Source organism: Ixodes scapularis, unplaced genomic scaffold, assembly GCF_016920785.2.
Source record: "Ixodes scapularis isolate PalLabHiFi unplaced genomic scaffold, ASM1692078v2 PGA_scaffold9__187_contigs__length_104089568, whole genome shotgun sequence".
Lineage (NCBI taxonomy): Eukaryota > Metazoa > Arthropoda > Arachnida > Ixodida > Ixodidae > Ixodes > Ixodes scapularis.
Genome location: NW_024609884.1, coordinates 65965520 through 65984500, shown reverse-complemented (window position 1 = coordinate 65984500; position 18981 = coordinate 65965520). Strand labels below are relative to the sequence as shown.

The 18981-nt window shown below is 44.5% G+C and overlaps 1 protein-coding gene across 1 annotated transcript in view; it reads right to left on the bottom strand.

Annotated features, from left to right (window-relative positions):
• The window catches only part of LOC8029714, a 70870-nt gene extending 52738 nt beyond the window's left edge, over positions 1 to 18132 (bottom strand). Inside the window, exon 1 of the mRNA XM_002406992.5 lies at positions 18075 to 18132. The gene's annotated coding sequence lies outside the window, so the exon portion shown is untranslated. The remainder of the gene's footprint in view (positions 1 to 18074) is intronic.
• Between the last annotated feature and the right edge of the window lie 849 nt (positions 18133 to 18981).

Genomic DNA, 18981 nt, shown 5'->3' with positions numbered 1-18981 from the left:
ACGCAAAATAACTTGGCAAGTGCGATGTTGTTGCACTTTTGGCGTTTTTTGATTGACCCGATCGGCTTGTATAGTTTCGGCTGCGCCCTGACAGGGTGAAAAGAGGTATAGTCTTGTTTTCATTTAGTAAAGGTATGTTTTATAGGTAGTCTTAAGTGTTAAGCCCTCTTATATTATCATTTGCTGTTTGTGTAATATGATCACAATTTTGAGCTAACAAAAAAAATGTCATCAGCGTAACTGATTAATTTTCATCACTGTGGAACGTCAATTATGTTGCTCATCTATTTGTTCTCCGGGGACTCTATACTTCGTTTCTCCTGTCCGGCGCGCAGCCGATGCTACGAGCTGATGGGACAAAACATAGGGCATCAAAAGTGCACCAACATCGGGTTCGACAAGTTTCTGTACGCGTTCTATCATCACCGAACCAATCACACACAAGGAATACACAGTGATTTATGCTTTTGACTCTGTATGATTGGTCCCATATCAGCTCGTAACGTCGGCTGCATCCGGACGAAAGGTGAAACGAAGTATAGACCAACTCCACTCGGTGACGTCACGCCACTGCTGTGGCGCTGCTGTCGTACTACGCGTGCGCAAACGCTTCACTCCTCCCGAATTGGGTTTCTGCGCACGCGCGGTGCCCACACCTGGTGTGGGCAAACGTGGGCTTTGTTTGGAAACACTGTGTTGGTGTATATACTCTTCAAACCATAGCCTCCTATATAGACCAACACGCGTCCCTGACGTCACGCAGCTGCGGTGGCGCTGTCGGCGGCACTGCGCATGCGCAGAAGCTTCAGTTCACTCGAATTCGGTTTCTGCACATGCGCAGTGCCCACACCTGGTGTGGGCAAACGCGGGCTTGTTTGTAAACAGCGTGTCGGTCTATACTGACAAAGCCTGACAGATCGCCACGAGAAGCGGCCGTCGAAATGGAAAAGGCGGAGCGGCAGACAACGGATGAGAGGAGAGCCACGTCACTGGCGCCCCGCTGCGGCGAGACGCCGAAACACACTTCTCCCAAGCGAACAAGTGTGTTTCGGGTCCTTGCCGCCGCAACAGTTGTGCGCTGACGCTCAGGTTCCCCGAGAAATGCCTCTTTGATCCTCTGCCTCGCGCTCCAAATCAGCGACCGGGCACTCTAGGGCTCCGTCGTTGAACTGCCAGGTTTTGTGAGTACAGGGGAGGCTATAATCAAACACGAAGTTGGTGCCGAAGATTACAGAGCTCACTGATTGGACCCTCGCGACCAGGACGCCACGGTTTTCTCGCCGAAATCCATCGGCGCGCTCCTCGAACTTTCGGTTGAAACTCAGTGTTTGACGTGTCTAGAACCCCAGATTTTTGTTCTATGCCTGCCCCTTCTGCTTGGGTCATCTGGACCGTGCTGAAATAAACCGGATACACCATGTACGCTGACGTGTAAACAGAAGCTAACTTGCTGTTTTCCAGCTATTTCCGACCTGTAGCCGGTTGCCGTTTAAAGGCTATCATAATCGCCAGGATCGTCTCGCTCAGCGATATCGTATCTCGAGAGAGCCTCTCGAGAAGCACGCGGCACTCCAGAGTAATGGATCAGCACACACGCAGTTAGGGCCTTCCGGGTTTCGTCTTCCGTAATATAATTCGTCTCCACAAACCAATGTCTGTGCATTCCGCGTGCGAAAAACCGGATTCAACGAGAAACTACGCTGATCTATCAACGTCAGTGCTCATACATAGGTGAGCCATAGGCGATGAGGCATAGCCGCCAGTTGAATCCAGCTGTGACTGACACAAACGTTGGTCAGTCAAAGTCGACGATTCTTAGAAAGAAACCAAACGAGGCATATCAACGAAAACAAACAAGGCATATTGGGAAATTCTGAGCCTTTTTCCCCCTTTTTTTTAAAGTGCTTATACAGTACCTGTCACGATCTGTTATAGGGAGTATTCACTGTGTGCGTAACTGATGAGCGTGTGCTGACACCGAGCTTCCGCAATTCTTTTGCAATGTGCATTCGGCACCATCAAGATTGCCGGTCGTAGCAGCTTATTGATGTGAGCTCATTCTGAGCATACGCTCCAAATATTGCACTCAAATATGGCGCCGAGTGACTACCCTCTCTGGACGCCATATTTGAGGGCGATGTTTGAGCGCATGATCAGAACGAGCTTACATCAAGAGGCCGCTAAGACCCACAATCTTGATGCTGCGGAATGCACGTTGCAAAAGAACCGCGCAAGCTCGTCGTCTGCGCGCGCTCAGCAATTGCGCACACAGCTATGGCCGCTTGTGAATACTTCCTGTTATCGGCAAGATGTTTTGGTGGTGCCCTTTCTATGATTGCCTCTCGTGACGACATTACCTTGCGAACAACAAGTTCGGTAGTGTTTGTAATAAGCATGGTGGAAGCTTGAAATAATAATGCTCTGAAATTAACACTGCCAACAACGTCGAAGTTAAAGTTCTTACATCACTCTTATTTCCGTTAATGAGAAATGCTTCATTCACGTCGTAGTCAGCATTCGGTCATTCGTGGAAGACCGACCACAGCGACGCTTTTGATCGCTCACGTCGCCAATAGCGCCGCACGCCGTTGTTGGTCATCATCAACACGAGTCATCAGCTGCTGCAACCGAAGCGTGGCGGCTGAGCACGCCGCGGGTGCCGCTCACTGTAGCAAGAATCGACAACATCAGTTTTTGTTTCCTTTTATTTCCTTCGTTTCACTTCATCATTACCACGGCAGAACAGGGTATTGCCACTTTAGGTGCCATCTGTGTCCTTCTGCCCAGCATAGGGCTTTGGGGAGGCTCGTCAACTCCCGCTTCAGTGGCTCAGCATCTCGAAAAAAAAAATTGGGTTGTGTGGTATGTTTTTACAGCCTAGAACTTGGTCTGCCTCACCGGGGCGACGAGTCTCCCAGCTGTGGATGAGCAATTTAGCCAGTGCAGTACAACCGCTAGCCTGGGGTCTTTAACGTGCACCACGCAGTAGTGATACACGACCGCACGCCGGTACGATGCTCATCCAGATCGAAACGGGCAGGGGTGGGGATTGAACCCAGGATCCCTGGGTTCTGCACCGCGAGCTTTCACTCCACGTGCTCCGAGCTGGTGTGCACTAGCCCACTCGGCCACCGATCCCCCCTTCAGCATCTCGGTGAGACAAGAGATCTGTTTTATTCGCCTGAACTGGCTGAACTAGTTCTGCTGGACAGGAACTGGCACATTCGATTCATCCCAGTTTGATCGAGTTCAGTTTTGAACGAGTGCAGGAGCAGACGACGAGAGCAGATGACACTCCTCGTCCGTCTCTGCTTGCGGTACAATTTCTCTAAGCCAGGCCAGCGTTTTTAAACTCATTTGAGTGTGTGGGTGAGCGGAAAGGTTGAGGGCCAACGTAAGATTGGGGGTGGGCGGGGGGAGGGGGGGTTGAAAAGATTTGAAAGAGAAGAGGCGTCGGTTGATAAACTCACAGTTTAGCAAGTGACATAATTATATTTGATTTGTTTATATGACTAGTTTCGGCCTTGACGTAATAACAGAAATACGAATGACACTGTCCCGCCTTAGGGCTGGCATTTTTAATAGAACAAGAGAGCAGGTACACTGTCGTTTTCGTTGCTCAGTTCTCTCAGGAATTAACCAAACTCAACATGTATTCGAAACCAATCAGTGAATTTGACAGTTTTTGCCTTCCTGACGATTTTTATTGCAACACTTTAGGCAAATAATAAAAAAGCCCGTGCGTCTACTTTCCCGCACAACACTCAGAGATCCAATCACCGAAACGTACGGAGGCAGCAAAGCAAATGACGATGCCGAAACATATGTTTAGACCCCAAAACGCAGTCTGAGCTGTGACATTAAGCAGTGCAATCGTGACGTTTTGCATTGCTTAATGTCACAACTCAGACTGAGTTTTTTGGTCTAAACATATGTTTCGGCATCGTCATTCGCTGAGCTTCCTCCGTACGTTGCGGTGATCGGCTCTCCTAGTGTTGTGCGGGAAAGCAGACGCACAGACTTTTTTTAGAGTGCAGTTGCTCCTTCTGATTGAGTTCGCGCAGCCAGCGAGTCGCGGGCCGCGTGGTTGAGACCTCTGCTCTAAGATCTTGCTGAAATATCTGCGATGTTTATCAATAACTCCAAGACGCGTAGGTTACATTTCCTCCCATCTATAAAGATAATGTGCCCGAGGTGAGCGCAGAATCGAGATCCTATTTGAGGGTAGGAATTAGCTCGATTATGATATTCTGAAAGCGTTTTACGCACCTGCTCGCGCAGGTTTCGCTCCCTCTGGCAAGCGTTGAAAGATTGACTCGCGAAAAGTGTTTCTTTTTTATGCTACACATACTATGCTCATATTCTTCTTAAAAAGGCACACGAAAAGTATCACTCTCTTGATAGACCCCGCTTTCAGTAGCTGTTGGGTGCACACTGACGTTCCCGATACATCGCAGAGGTCTGGGATTTAGTAACATTGCCACTCGCATGCCCCGTAGTTCAGCATTATAGTGCATGGTGTGTCCACTGGTATATGTGGCCGCCCACTAATAAGCCTAGGAAAAAACGCCGAGAATCGGCATTGGCTTGATAGTTCCACGCGGATCTTTCTTGAGAATCAGAATCAGCGCTTCAACTTGATGTCAAAGTGGCGGTCGATATCTGTTTTGGCCAAGGCGCTCTCGTCAGGCTTTCGTCTTCGAAGTGATCATTACTGAACGCTGCCGCCAGCAACTCCCTAACGCGAAAGCATTATGATGACGAGAACCTATTGTCGAACTGCGAAATTCAAGTCTTGGAATGAATCCACTATTGCTAAATGAATGTGAAGTACACGAACCCTTATGGAAACAACAAGAAGCGGACGTCCGTTAAAATTGCAGACATAAACACGTTTCGTGAAGAAAACGTTTTAGTACACTCGAACAAAAAAAATATTCACAGAGAGGACTTCGTTTATATACTATAAAACAAAGGAAACGCGAATGGTCTCATCAAATCGCGAATAATTAAATGTAGCATACGACGTGGCGTGGAGAAACAAGAGCCAACAGATGCTGACGACAGCCTGCGCTTCCGCTCCGGAAGCCGATCACCGCGCCAGTCCTAACGCGGTGGCTGCACTGGTTCTGCGTCGCCGCTGCATGACTCCTGGGCCTCTAGACACGTCAAACAGAAACTTGGGGCCGAAGTGGACGGAGTGCATCGATGACTTCGCGCTTTTTTCGCCGACCTCCAATAGACGCGCTCCGCGAACTTGTTTGTTTGTTCGTTTGTTGAACTCTGGAGAGTTGGGTCACTGTGAATCAGGCGTTACGCCCATACCGAAAGGTTTACAGTGCCTCTTAAGCAGAGAGGGGAAGGAAATTAAATATATAATACAAAGGGGGGGGGGGGGGGGGGGGGAGTCACCGGCTACAAAAATGTTACATGAGTCATGCACTCAATTGTTCCGCAGGTAGCTTGCGACGTTTTTGGTGAACGTGCGAATGGAGGTCTGGTCATTTGGTGCTGGGTTGGCTCCAACTTTGTGTGTAACGAGTTTAGGGCCCCTGCACTCGTCTGAACTCGGAACAGAACTAGTTCAGAACATACTGGCCGAATCAAACAGACCTAAGAGAAGCTCGGCAATGGCGGCTCAATCTGGCGCGTGTTTTAAACGTCTATACTTAAACTGTAAAACAACTTTCATTGCAAAAAAAAAAAAGAAATCTTGTTTTTTGTTTGTAGGGTTGCAAATTACAGTGGGGTGTATCCACGGCAGATCGTGCAATGACGGTCCGGGTCATATTTATTATATTTATGCAAACATATATATGTTCAAACCACACTTGTGCCTATCTCAAATACTCTACTCAAGATACTGTATTTCAAATAATTTTTGAAGCATCTTGGTATCTTGCAAATACTTTTGATCGAGAGTATTTCATACTCTAGTTTAATTACATTTCTTAGTATCTTGTGCTCATTATCTCAAACACATTTTTGATATTCCACCATTTTCCGAGTTTTTCGGTATGAAGTGGCGTGAGCTTGGCACGAGCAAACGTCAACATTCTTTCGAGCAACCAAATCCTGTTTTTGTAGTTCCGATTAGGTACGGTGACTTTTGATTGAGCTCGTGAAAAAAACATCGCTTTCTTGCCGATTATGACTCACATTTCAGCCCCAAGTTCGTACAATGAAGGTTTTTCCCTCGCTTCCCAAAGGCGCCTTTTGTTTCCTAGAGTTTTCCCCGAAAAATCCTCAAACAAAAAAGCTGGTTTTACGGAAGTAAATATTGCCACATTGAGGCGGAACGCAGACCGGGAAACGACCTACGACATCAATGCAGACTTGAGTGTCAAGAAAATAACTACCAAAGAAAATAAAAGGTGGACAAAACAAAAAGAAGACATTTTTGTTTTGCTTGCATATTTAACCCCGGTACGGCAAAACGTCGAGGTTTTCTTTTGTTTATTTTCCTTTTGTCGTCAGTTCGTCACTTATTGCTCTCGCGAACACTGTCTGTAAGCGAACATTGATAAGCAGAGAACAGGACAGGAAACGAACTAAAAGCTGGATGACCTCTCAAAATCCCAACAAAGCGTCCCCCAACGTTGAGTGCCTTTCTCAAGGCAACCTACTTGAAGAAGGTGCGACCAGTGCCGTGGCTCTTGTGTAGGTTCTCTTTGTTATCTGTTCACTCATACGTATCCCAAGTTCGTTTATAGTGAACTCCCCATATAGGGAATATAGATTGTAGTTAAACGATGCTTCTAAGGTGCGCCGCAAGACGTGATATTCAGCGATGTCACTATAGCTAAAGCAACCTCTTTATTGATGTCCCAAAATGCTTTGTAACATGTATCAGTGCTATTGCCACGCGCGCAGCCGAGCGAGCTCGTGGCCGAATGGCTACTGCGCTTCGCTCTCGCGCAGAGCCTCCGGGTTCGATTCCAGGGAGCGGACTCCTCTTTTGTTTATTCTTTCAACTTGAGATTCTCGTAAGTTCGAAAACCTTGTCGTGTGATCGAGTTACGAATGTTCTACGCGCTGAACATTTTACGCCGAATGTTCCAGAAACCCACGTGGTTACAAAAGGTGCTCCTCGTGGCGGTTCGGAGTCAGTCTCGCCCCAGCGCTCGCCGATCCTGCTGTTTCGCCGACATCGACGCCTGCGACGTTAGCCTTTCTCTATTTTGGGCACAAGTTCGCCCCCATTAAACGTTTATTTCTTTAGTTATTCGCCGCCTCATCATTTGTCATTCGTGACAATATCCTGCTCCTTATAGTTGGATTGCGCAAAATAATCCTACGTTGCTTTTTTTTTGCCGTTTTGTGTTGTTACGTGCTAATAAGCCATTCTGGTAAACCAGATTTGTGCAACTGTATAATTGTCGTTGTCACTGACGTCAATACGAATTACGCAATGCGGAAGTATCTTCAAAAGTAATTGAATTACATTTCTAAGTATTTGTACTCTACTCAAAATACTTACAGTGAAAGTAACTTCAGGAGTATTTTAAATACTTCATGAAGCAGGTATTTAGTAACTTAAATACTTTTATTGAGTATTTTGTCCAACACTGGTTCAAACCATGTTCTTACGATAAGCATTCAGGTATATGCGAACGCCGTAGCTAATTTTCTTCCGGAGATATAAACTTTCGAAGCTCGAGGCGTGGAGATTGCCAAGGGGCATCTATGGTATTTTGCACAGCCGCTAACTTTACACCGAATCATGCATGTAGTAATAATTTTTTCAACTTGCTTTATAAAATGTGTGCAACATGTACACAAAATATTTAAAAAAAACAATAAAAGATTTTGATAAAAAAAAAAAAACGAAACATATCAAATGAACATGTTTTGGAGACATTCACAAATTGTTTACCAACGAACTACTTCTAATAAAACGACGCAAAATATATCAAAATTATCATTTTTATATCCATGTTACGAATATTTAAAAATATGTTTAGCAATTATTGTAGTTTTGCTATTAATGCCGAAACGCAGCTTATTTCTCTAACTGTGGCAAAGTTGCACGTCAATATTTGAAAAACACCACTTTTTTTTAGCTCTCCTTCACCGTTTACAGTGACTTCAAATAACTTGTGGTGGCAAAACATTGAGTAACATATGACCTTAAGAGAAAAGCGATAACAAAACTTCAATGAAATCGAGTTAGCTTGTCTTTGTTATAGGGGCTTTGCCGCGCGATGTCGGCACCAAGGATACATTTTTTTTTTTTTTTTACACCCGACAAAGGTTGTGCAGCGATGCTGCTCTATCGTAGGGTATAGAAAGTCATGCTGTCCCGAGCTTCACTAGTTTTATATTTCTGTTTTGCAATCCTCTTCCACGGGCCATTCGCTCACGAAGGACTCTCGGCGGACGCCACTGCTGTCAGCAGTTGAGAACTGTACGCACAACACTTTACCGTGAAGCCATATCACCGCGAAAACAAGGCGAGGGAAGCAGTATCAGGGAGAGTCGATATACCTTGGTGTTCAACATTGTGTGAACAACAAACAGCTTACCCTTTTCTGCGACACGAGCTCCTTATCGCGTTAGAAACTGAAGTTAACACAATAGCATAATGGGAGAACAATTGTTCAAATCAGATAATTTGAACGATCGAATGCCGAAATAATGTCACCATTAAAAGAATACAGAACAAGAACATCAGACTTGAACAGACTCCGAGAGCATTGTGAGAACGTTCCTCTCGTCCAACTTAGAAGATTTTTTTTTATTTTTTATAAGCTATCACAAATAAAAAACGGATATAAAGTAAGAAACGCTGTGTCACCCGTTGTCTGGACTGAGGAGACCACTTCGACAAAAATTCAACATATCAGAAAGAAAATATGACTTAGTGAAAGTAAAGCTTTGACCAGGTAAATTAAATATTTATCGCAATAAGCTGCTCATAAAAAAAAGTTTAATTTAGTTTTTAATATTTTAATGTTGTGACAACATTTAGACCTCATAAACAAACTTGAGGCATTTAATATAATGCCGTTGAGTACTTTAATTAAATATATAGCTATAACAGCAACTTACTTTTCCAGTACAGAATTAAACATGCGTTACAGAAAGGCTTCTCATAAATATAGACTTATTATTTGCCAAGGATATATACTCATTACAAAGAAAGAATGAAAAGTTTTATGTTTCTTATATTTTCAATAAGGTACTAGAGAACGCATTAGTCTAGACTCTTTTAAAGAAGGTAAAAGCAAATTCAGATCATAGCGTTTGCAAAATCAAATGCAAACATTTTTATATAGATTGAAGTTCTCTTTTAAAAATTGACTTCCTCTCATCTGTGTAGTCAAAATCTGTTGTACTGAGAGGGCAGAATTATTTGTTATAAGTGCTAACGTTTTTTGATTTTTTGGTTCTGATAAAACGACAACGTTGCTGTTTTTCCGGTGGCTGTGATATTTTGTATATCAACTGTTTGGTTCTTATAATAAAGAAACAAAGTAGCCTTTCTTTTTCCTCTGTATCTTTCATGTATATTTACAAAGTGAGTGAACTTGCCATTGACGTATTGTTGTTGTTTATACACCAACTCATGTTTACAAACAAACCGGAGCGCCCCTAGCGGACGCCACCGGCGCCGCGCATGCGCAATGGAGTGTGGGCAAGAAGCTTGCCGTCGCCCATAAACAAGCCATTGAAATCCGATGTTGTCGGCGTCGGTGTGAGTCCCCCTGCCCTTTTTCGTGTTCGAATTGTTGATTCGACGTCTTCCTGGCAATGTCTGACTACTTGAGCGGCCTCAGCGAAATTACCGAGGCTCGTTACACCGCAAACCTTCGCGTGAATAATGTGACTTGCGGCGACTCATTCCGCGCGGACGCCGCAGAATGTACGCAAAAGCCTGATTCGCATCATGAGATTTCGCTCGCAATTTTCAATCGCGATGTCGCTCGGGCTGCAGAAGCCCGAGCGAACCGTAGCTGAGATGGTCGACGTCGGTACTGAAAATCGCAAGCAGAATCGGGCCAAGTGAATTAGGCATAACAAGTCGGTGAATGTCACTGGTAACAATGATCAACATCTCCTTGTATCCGCTGTTTACATCGAGCCTGCCTACCAATCTTCAAACTTAAGTCTTTTGAGGCCTGCACTTACTTCTTATCGCAAATACCGGGCCAAAATTTGGTCTACGGGCCGGTGTCGTCTAAACGAGCAGACGACAAGCAGGAACGTTTCAAAGAGCAGACGACAGTTCGAACGATCAGGGGGACGTTTGAACTTGAAGACGCACTGAACGTAGTCCGCAGGTGGTCCGCACAACTTGTCGGTTTCCCTTCGTTCATGTTGGAACAGAACAAATAAATTTGATTGCCACTAGTATCCGTGAATTCAACCCAAAGCGCTTCCCGCCCAAGCAGCCGTAGTCCGACGGCGTCTGGTTTTTAATTTTCACAGCACATATCCACGTTCTCGGACGAACCGAGCACATGAAAACGGACGTTGAAACCTTTTTCGACTCTTTTGGTACAGCCCCAGTCGTGGCGTTTTGACGAGAAGGCAGGTTTTTGTCTGGTTCCTTTCAAAACAAAGCAGGAATACACGTCTCGCATGGGGATTTCTGCCCACAGCCCCAGGCCGGAAGTGCGCCCGACGCGCCACCACCGCGCCGTGACGTAACAGAGTTGAGTTCGTGTATAGAATTGTTGCTCTTTTTGTTCTTAAGGCTATACATGATGTAAACGTTTTTCTTGTTTTTTTCAGTTAAGTGAATTGTTTTCCTAATATTTATTTATAACTTTTTTTTTCAATGCAAAATTCGCGGCTTTTGGGCCACGTCGTTCAAGCGTCTAGGCTATGACTGACCCGATTTTATGTATTGTATTGTAAAAATAACAATAAAATTATTATTAATATTACGAGTGCGTTATGTTTATAGTCGGCGGCAGGTTGAGAGTCCAAGGAAAGCTTCTCCCATCTCTTCCCACTTTAGCAGAGAGAACGCTGGTTAGGAGGTCGCCTCCTCTCTAGCCTCGTTCTGCGAAAGTGGAAAGAGGTGGGATGGAGCTTCCACTTCTCTCTTAACCTGTCTCCGACTATATATAAAATAATATAGTTATGTTTGCTTACGGGGAGTTTTGGGTGGTTTCGGATGCGTTGCACACACTACTAGTGTTGTAGGTGTTACCCCCCCCCCCCCCCCCCAGTAACGAAATACGTTACTCGCTACTTGCAAATTAAAATAAACGCGTTACAGATCTACGTTTCCACAAAATAAAAGTCACCCGTTATCGTTACCAATAAAAACCAACGCACGTTACTTTTGCGTTACTTTCTATTTATCAATTAAAACGTTTCACTGTTTTAATTTTACAGGTATGCAAAGCGCCATATTTCAAGAAAGTGAGAGGATTTGTGTGGGGAAAAGAGGCAATTTTTTGTTGTTCAAAGCTTTTGGAAGAAGAGGTAACGAGAAGCGTATCTATTATGTCCGTCACTTGAAATAAGTAACATAAGTACATTATCCGTTACTGTTTTGAAAATGTAATGAATACGTTTCTACGTTACAGAAAAAAGTAACGTAAGTTATTGGGGAATTGTAGTAGACCGTTTCAGCAGCCCGCTAAGCACCCGGAGAGCGCTCCGTAATCCACCAGAAGACCTTGAACTATGCAGACAAGGCTGGCGGTGCGCATGCGCAGCTGCGGCGTTTTCTTCACGGATACCGTAGAGGAGGAGAAAAACGGTCTACTACAATTCCCTATTAGGGAGTTTTTGTAGATGGTTTTCATCGTCCCGCAAACTCTCCGCAACCCACTACGATACCTGGAACTCTGCAGTTAAAGCAATTGGCGTGCAGGCGCAGTAGCGGCTTCTTCGTTGCGGAGGGCTTAGCGGACGGGGAAACGCGGTCTACGAAAACTCCCCATTGTCAACACTACACACGACACACTCTTGTGTTTTCCGGGTTTATTATAATGATAAAGGCAAGTTTAAATATATTCAAGAGTGGAACGTGTCGCGAGCATGTTTTGATAAGGCGTTTTCCATGGGTTCTGCTTTCTTTGAGTGTGCGTGTAGGGCCTTGAGTTTCAAGTGCCTTCGAATTGCGAGGAACCCCTTGTGGCAACTGAAGTAATTGCGAAGGGAGGAGATTTGTCGGGTTCATTATGCTATTCATTGACTGCTGTTTGAAGTTGTGACGCCATATGCCCACTGCGCTATCCTTTGGTACGTTATCAGGGAGTTTTCGTAGATCGTTTTCGCCGTCCCGCAACGCCCCCCGCAACCCGCTACGATACCCGGAACTCTCCACTCAAGGTCATCGGCGCGCAAGCGCAGTAGCGGCTGTTTCGTTGCTGAGAGCTTAGCGGAGAGGGAAACGCGGTCTACGAAAACTCCTTATTAGGGAGTTTTCGTAGATCGTTTCCGCTGTCCCGCAACTTTCTCCATAACCCGATACGAGATCCGGGATCTGCAGGCAAAGCTAGCGTCGCGCATGCGCAGTAGTAGCGTCTTCGTTCCAGAGAGCGTAGCAGAGGTGGGAATACAGACTACGAAAACTCCCAATTATCCACCCTGTGGTGCACCGTGAGTCCACGGGAACCAGCTACGCGCGCCGACAGATGCCTGCGGACTAAGTGCGGCTTGCCGTCGACAGTCGCCTGTGGACAAATCATGCTGGACTAAGCATGACTCGCCGCCTGCGATCGCCTGCGAACTAAGTATGCGAGAAGTATAATTCACCGCCAACAACCGCCTGCGGACTAAGTATGACTTGCCGCCGACAGTTGCCTGTAGACTAATTACCCGAAACTCAGCATGACGCCGCCGGTGATCGCCTGCGAAATAAGTGTGCCATTCGCTGCCGAAGACCACCTGCGGACTAAGTATGACTTGCAGCCGACAGTCGCCTGTGGATTAATTTTCCGGAACTCAGTATCGCTTGCCCCCGACGATCGCCTGCTGACTAATCATGCTGAATAAGCACGACTCGCCACCGACGGTCGTCTGCGGACGAATTATGCTCGACCAAGTATCACTCACCGCGGACAGCCGCGCGCTCTCCAGGCGGCCAGCTGTGGCAAAGTCATACTAAGTCCAGCTGCTTGCACCCTCTTTCACCTCCTCATTGTCGTGCCGAGCGGGCTGCGGATTGCAGAATCCGCGGTTCGTTTCTCGCTGAGCCCCTTGGTATGTTAATGTATAAATTATTAAGACTAAGTGATTTGCCTTGAGTTTTTCTGTTGCCTACTATGAGGTATTTATACTTTATGCCTTGGCCTGTGTGTGCAACACTTTTTCGACACACTCGAGCGTGACACTTCGTATGAAATCCGGCCCATAGACACGATCTGTGATAATACTTTCTACCGATTAACTCCGACAACGATGTTGTGATATATTTCCCAAGGTCCCCGCCTGCCCAAACAAGCGCCCGATGACTTCGGAAAATTAATAGCTGCAAAGGAAAGACTTCGGGAACAGCTTTCTTTGATTTTGGAAAACTTCTTATCCGGCCTTCATGAGCAAGAAGACCTGCTTTCCAGCACTCATACCATGCTCAGTTGACAATGTTTCGGACACTGAAACATGGTTTTCCCAAGAGGTTTCAGACAGTAAGCTTATCAAAACATGTTCAGCTCCATAGGAAATACAGGAGAGAATCACGAGGTGGGGGAGTCATCATTGCAGTTATAAGTGAACATAGATAGAATCGCGAGAGCGTGTTGGTTCAACATCTTGGTATGCGAACGCGAAAAGAGGGACGTGTTTTTTGTGTGTCCCTTGTCTCCTTTTACGTTCGAATACCAAGAAGTTATAAGTGAATTAACTTCTTCTCTTGCGGATATTCATACCTTCTTAAATCTTTGTAGGTGACCGTGCGGTTAAGCTTCAAAGCTTGTTTGATCGGAGCGTGTAATCGTCCGCCCGACTTGTCATCTGATTTGTACATATAAACTCTAGCCTTTAACAAATAACAAAATAAATTTCCTAACTGTACAATCATTTTGGCTGGTGATTTTTTCTTCCCTGTTATCAATTGGAATGTGAATGTAGTCGAAAAACGTCTTGGAAATAAACACCAATGTATGAAGTTTTTGATACTATTGGAGATTTTCAGTTTTCAGTTACGAATGACCCAACGCGTAACGACTGGTTTTTAAATCTATTTTTAACCATTCATCTGGAAACTATTGATGTTAGTATGAATATAATGAGTTTTTTTTTTCAAGTCTTTACAAATTTGTTTTAGAACAGTCATAAAAGCTACACTAATTTGGTCTATGTGGTCATGGAGACATAATATATGGAGCCAATCATCACAGTGCGTCGGGGAATGAACTGAAATTAATTAATTAACTTTTAATTAGTGAAGATAAACGTATGGTTCAAATTAAAAGCTTGCTGACCGTCATCGAAAGCCACTAAATCAGTCAATTTTAGAAAGATTTAGAGCGCGTGGGAAGCACGGTGGTGCACTAACATTACCACTTACGCAACAGGCGCAAAGCTGGTGTTGCAACAACGCGGACGATAAGAGACGGAGAAACCGCGCGGGAACGTTTTCGCACCCAGAGCCTTGCACCTGTTGCATGTCTGGTAACTTTAGAGCGCCAACGCTCTTCCCACGCGCTCCAAGTTTTACTAAAATTGACCGATTTAGTTGGTTTAGATAACGCTCAGCAAGTTTGTGATGCAAGTCATAGGTATATGTTCACAAATTTAAAAATCTCTAAAACCTAAAAAAAAAAACAAAAAAAAAAAACACTTCGTATTTTTAGAGACCGCAAGATGGTACATTGTGGTTTTGATGCTCCTGGTGAAATCGAGTTGATCACAAATTCAACGGCTTTATTCGGAGCTTGTGGAATTCGGCGAGAAAGATGTCGTCTCAGTGGGGTTGAGTTTCGTTTACTTTTTCCACGTGTTACCAGGAACGTCTCAAACTCAGCTAACTGGTTTAATTCTCAAGCACCCTATATTTACCCACACAGTCACTCTCAACCACTTGTGCATTATTTGTCAGCAGGGAAAGCAATGTGCAGTGCCAGCCAGGTGAAATAAGCGAGGGTTGCCTTGCGTACAAATGGAAGTCTGTCTTCTGGTATTCGTGCGTGTTCAAATGCTTTTATCCTCACAAGAATTATTATCCTCAGAAGACTATGAAAAAAAGGTTCATATATTTTCAAAACAGAAGGCTAGGTACGCGAGATGCTACTTGACAGTTAATTTTACTACTCATTGGAACACTGAATTACGGAAACGTCGCGTAGTCGAGGCTTATAACATGCTTACAGAACTCTTTACTGCCCTATGCAATAGCACAATTAGTTTCGGGTGAAATCGTTGAAAACGATGTCGAAAATCCTTGGAGAACACCAGATCTATTGTGTAAAATGAGCAAGAAAAATTAATTGTGCAAACATAAAAAAAAACAAGAAGAGACAACCAGGAAAGCTTAAGATTTTAAAAGCTTTAAAGATAACAAACAAATTACGATTTGCAAGGACTCGCAATTATTCTGCCCTTTTTTTAAAACATCGCATCGGAGAGAATTCGGATATCATATGAAAAGATCTAAACTTGCTGCTAACATCGAAACCTACCATGGAAAACTCTTCAGGAGTTAAAACATGAGTCTAAAAGGTGTGAAAGAAATACGTTTAATTAATTTTTATCAACCTAGGTTGCACTTCAGTGTGTCTCAACCAGGGTTGTAAAGTACCTAGGTACAAGTAACTGTAAATCGGTATCTAGGTACTTTCGTACTTTGGTTGTACCTGAGGTGCAAACCCAGGTACTTTAATTTTTCGGTACCTGTATCTTAGGTAAATTTTCAAGTAAGTTGTACCCAAGTGAAGTTACTTTTTACAGGTACTTTTTTTATTCACTTCGTCAAAATGGTAGAAACTATAAATCTTGAAGTATTAACACACTACCATGTGCCGTAATTAACGTTGAGTTGGGTACGTCCTGGGAGGCACTGACTTGATCGAACGACGTTTTAGCGAACGAAGCACCGCCCATGATGTTTCATCGAACGACACTTTAGCGAATGGCGGTGTTCATTTGAGCGAACGGTGGATTAGAGATGCCGTATTAGCGACACCAATCTATCGAATCGATTCGGAACTCCGTTTAGGGAAAATAGCGACCTGCTTCCTTCATCTCAAACCGAAATCGACTTCATCGCGTGTTTGAAGCTCATCTGACAGCTACACAAAGCAGGAGATAACTTGAAGTATGTGCGCAGTTTTTGTTGACTGTACCTTGTCCTGGTGGTGGCTCTCCTCGGCATACAATATAAAATAGAATTGAAAATAAATCATAATTGCAATCTTAAAGCAATGTAACATCGTTCGTATATAATTCAGTTTTACTCAATAAATCGGACTCAAATTTTGCAGTTTTCAAAACTCAAAAAGTTCCGAAAGAAAGAAAAGCTTACTTTTCTTCCGACTAACAAAAAAAAAAAAAAAATAATAATGAAAAAAAATTTCAAATAAGCTTGAAATCTTTTGCTCCTCGTCGCGAAGGTTAGGTGCATATGCACTCGACTCATGCGTTTCTTCCAGCGGCCGACGTCTTCTGGGCCCGTCGACGTCAGCACCGGCTCATGTGAATGCGGTTTTCCTTATTTCTCTCATTGACACCAATAAAGCACATTTATAGAACTCGTTTTCGTGTGTATCCTTAGTATCAGAAGCTTTGCTTCCAATATATTCTGACAAATTAGGGAAAAATAAATAAAGAAAGTATCTTTGAAATTACTGGACCTGTACCTAGGTACATTTTTAAATGAGTACCTAGGTACGTACCTAGGTTCCTTTTCGTATGAGTGACTGTAACTGTATTTTAGGTATATTTTTAAGTAAATTTTACAACCCTCGTCTCAACCCATACAATCATTAATCCATGCATTCATAATTTGTTGAACACATTGCTCATATCAATGGGAATTCTATATCTTTACAGTCGGTTAACACAACCGGCTTTTAAAAGAAATTTGGAAGTAAGTTTACCAGGAATGCGATTAAAACCCGGGGTTCTATTGGCGCAGATAATTTTCTGATTTGACCGGTGAAATATAGATCTTATTGCTCCCGCTTTAACGCCCAATCTTGCAATCGAAAAGGATGCTTTAAAAAATATAATGCGATTAAGCAACGCGGTAAATCTACATAAAAAAAACACAAAAAAACCCGCTATGATGTATGCAAGTATCATTCTATTTCAATACTTCCTAGCTTTTGAAGAATATATCGAGAAAGTTTAAAATAACCGTTTCACCTATTAGTGGGATGGACGCGGTTTGTTGAACACCGCACAATTCGAATTCAGAAAGAATCGATTAACGAAACAGCACTCCTAGTACAAAAATAATTTATCCTGGGGTTCACTCAGTGGACTGTTGTCTAAATTGCGCACATGAACGCGAGTACGATTCGGGAATGTAGACAGGGTAGCATTTCTTTTAGAGTGCGGATGCCCGCGGGCTCTGAAAGAGAGTTCGACACGCAATCCTGTTGATACCGCTCACATGCGAGAGAAGTGACCCCACATTGGGAGATGTGCGCGGACAACCACGAAACATGCCGTCGGTGGACGCGTAAAATCAATACACTGTGAAAACAGAAATTCATACCCATCAAAGCGACCTCTACTGGGAAAAATGTCAAGACTACGTCACTGTAAATATTTCGAGGTTGTCGAAGTTTCGAGAACTACGCGGTATTCCCGCACGCGCTGTATGCCACAGGGGACGTTCTAAAAAGCGCAGCAATGTTTTCTGTTTTCTTTGTTTTTTGCGTTTTTGTTTTTATTTACCGACGTTGGCCAGGACATTTTACTAAAATGTTTAGTGTTACGCTTAAATAAAAGCGTACGTAATAAATATGTTCTTCGAACTGTTCGAAAACTCTAGGTTCCTAAATCATTTATGGTTATGGTGCACCGATGCGTTGTTGGGTGGAAAGTTGGCTGACTGCACAGTCAGACTACGCGGACGCTTTCCACAGAGACAGCGCTTCAGTCGCCGTGTCTTTGGTTCGGCGCCCGTCTCGTCCGCTTCCCCAAAGAATGAATCCCCTACTCACTTTTCGTGGCGGGCTCTTGAAGGCGATCCTCGTCGGCTGCCGAGCGTCCGTCCGAAAAATTGCGCGGCGTTTTTTATACTCGACGGAACCCTTCTCCGCACAACCCTCTCCGAAACTTTTGGGTTCCCATTGAGCGCTTTGTGACGTCTTCAGGGGGGCGTGGCGAGAGTGGGCAGCGCAGACCGCCTCCCTAACGCTTCCGCGTGACGTCGGGTGACGTCAGGCCCGTCTGGCCATTCAGGCTCACCTCGGCCCTCGGCTCGCCGCGCGCGAGGGGTTCACGGTGCCACCCCGGCCGGAGTTCTTCAACGGAGGGAATCCGCCGAAAGCACCCTTTCCGGACAGTCTGGTGGCCCGGTCGTCTCCCAAGTGGAGGTCGGGTGCTGGGACACTTGATTGGGAAACGAAGCAACCCGGCGCCCCATTTTGGTATTTTTGCTCAGTGGGACAACTGAGGTGAAGGTTACCTCAGACTCAGAGGTTCGTTGCCTCAGAGGTACGGCGTCTACGACAATTAACATATCAATGATATACAAAAAAAGTACAAGTAGGTACAATTAAAAAAAAAAAAAAAAAAAGAAGATTGAGGTGGTTTTTGTCACTCATAAACCCGGGGATTAAGGAATTTGACGTGTATGTCTGCGTTCTGATTTGTTATGCTAGTCTACAAAACGCTTTGGGTGGTTTTGGAGGCGTTGCACGCACGACACACTCATATACTTCCCTGATTGATTAGAAAGATCGAGACAAGTTTAAATTTATTCAGGAACCGTGACGTCGTGAAGTCAGGTGGGAGCTCACATTTGGAAGCCAGTTGCGTGCGCTGATAGTCGCGTACTACCGCAGGATCCTTTGAGTCCCATACCAAACATATACAATTTACTAAAACAAGTAAAGTTACTGAGTA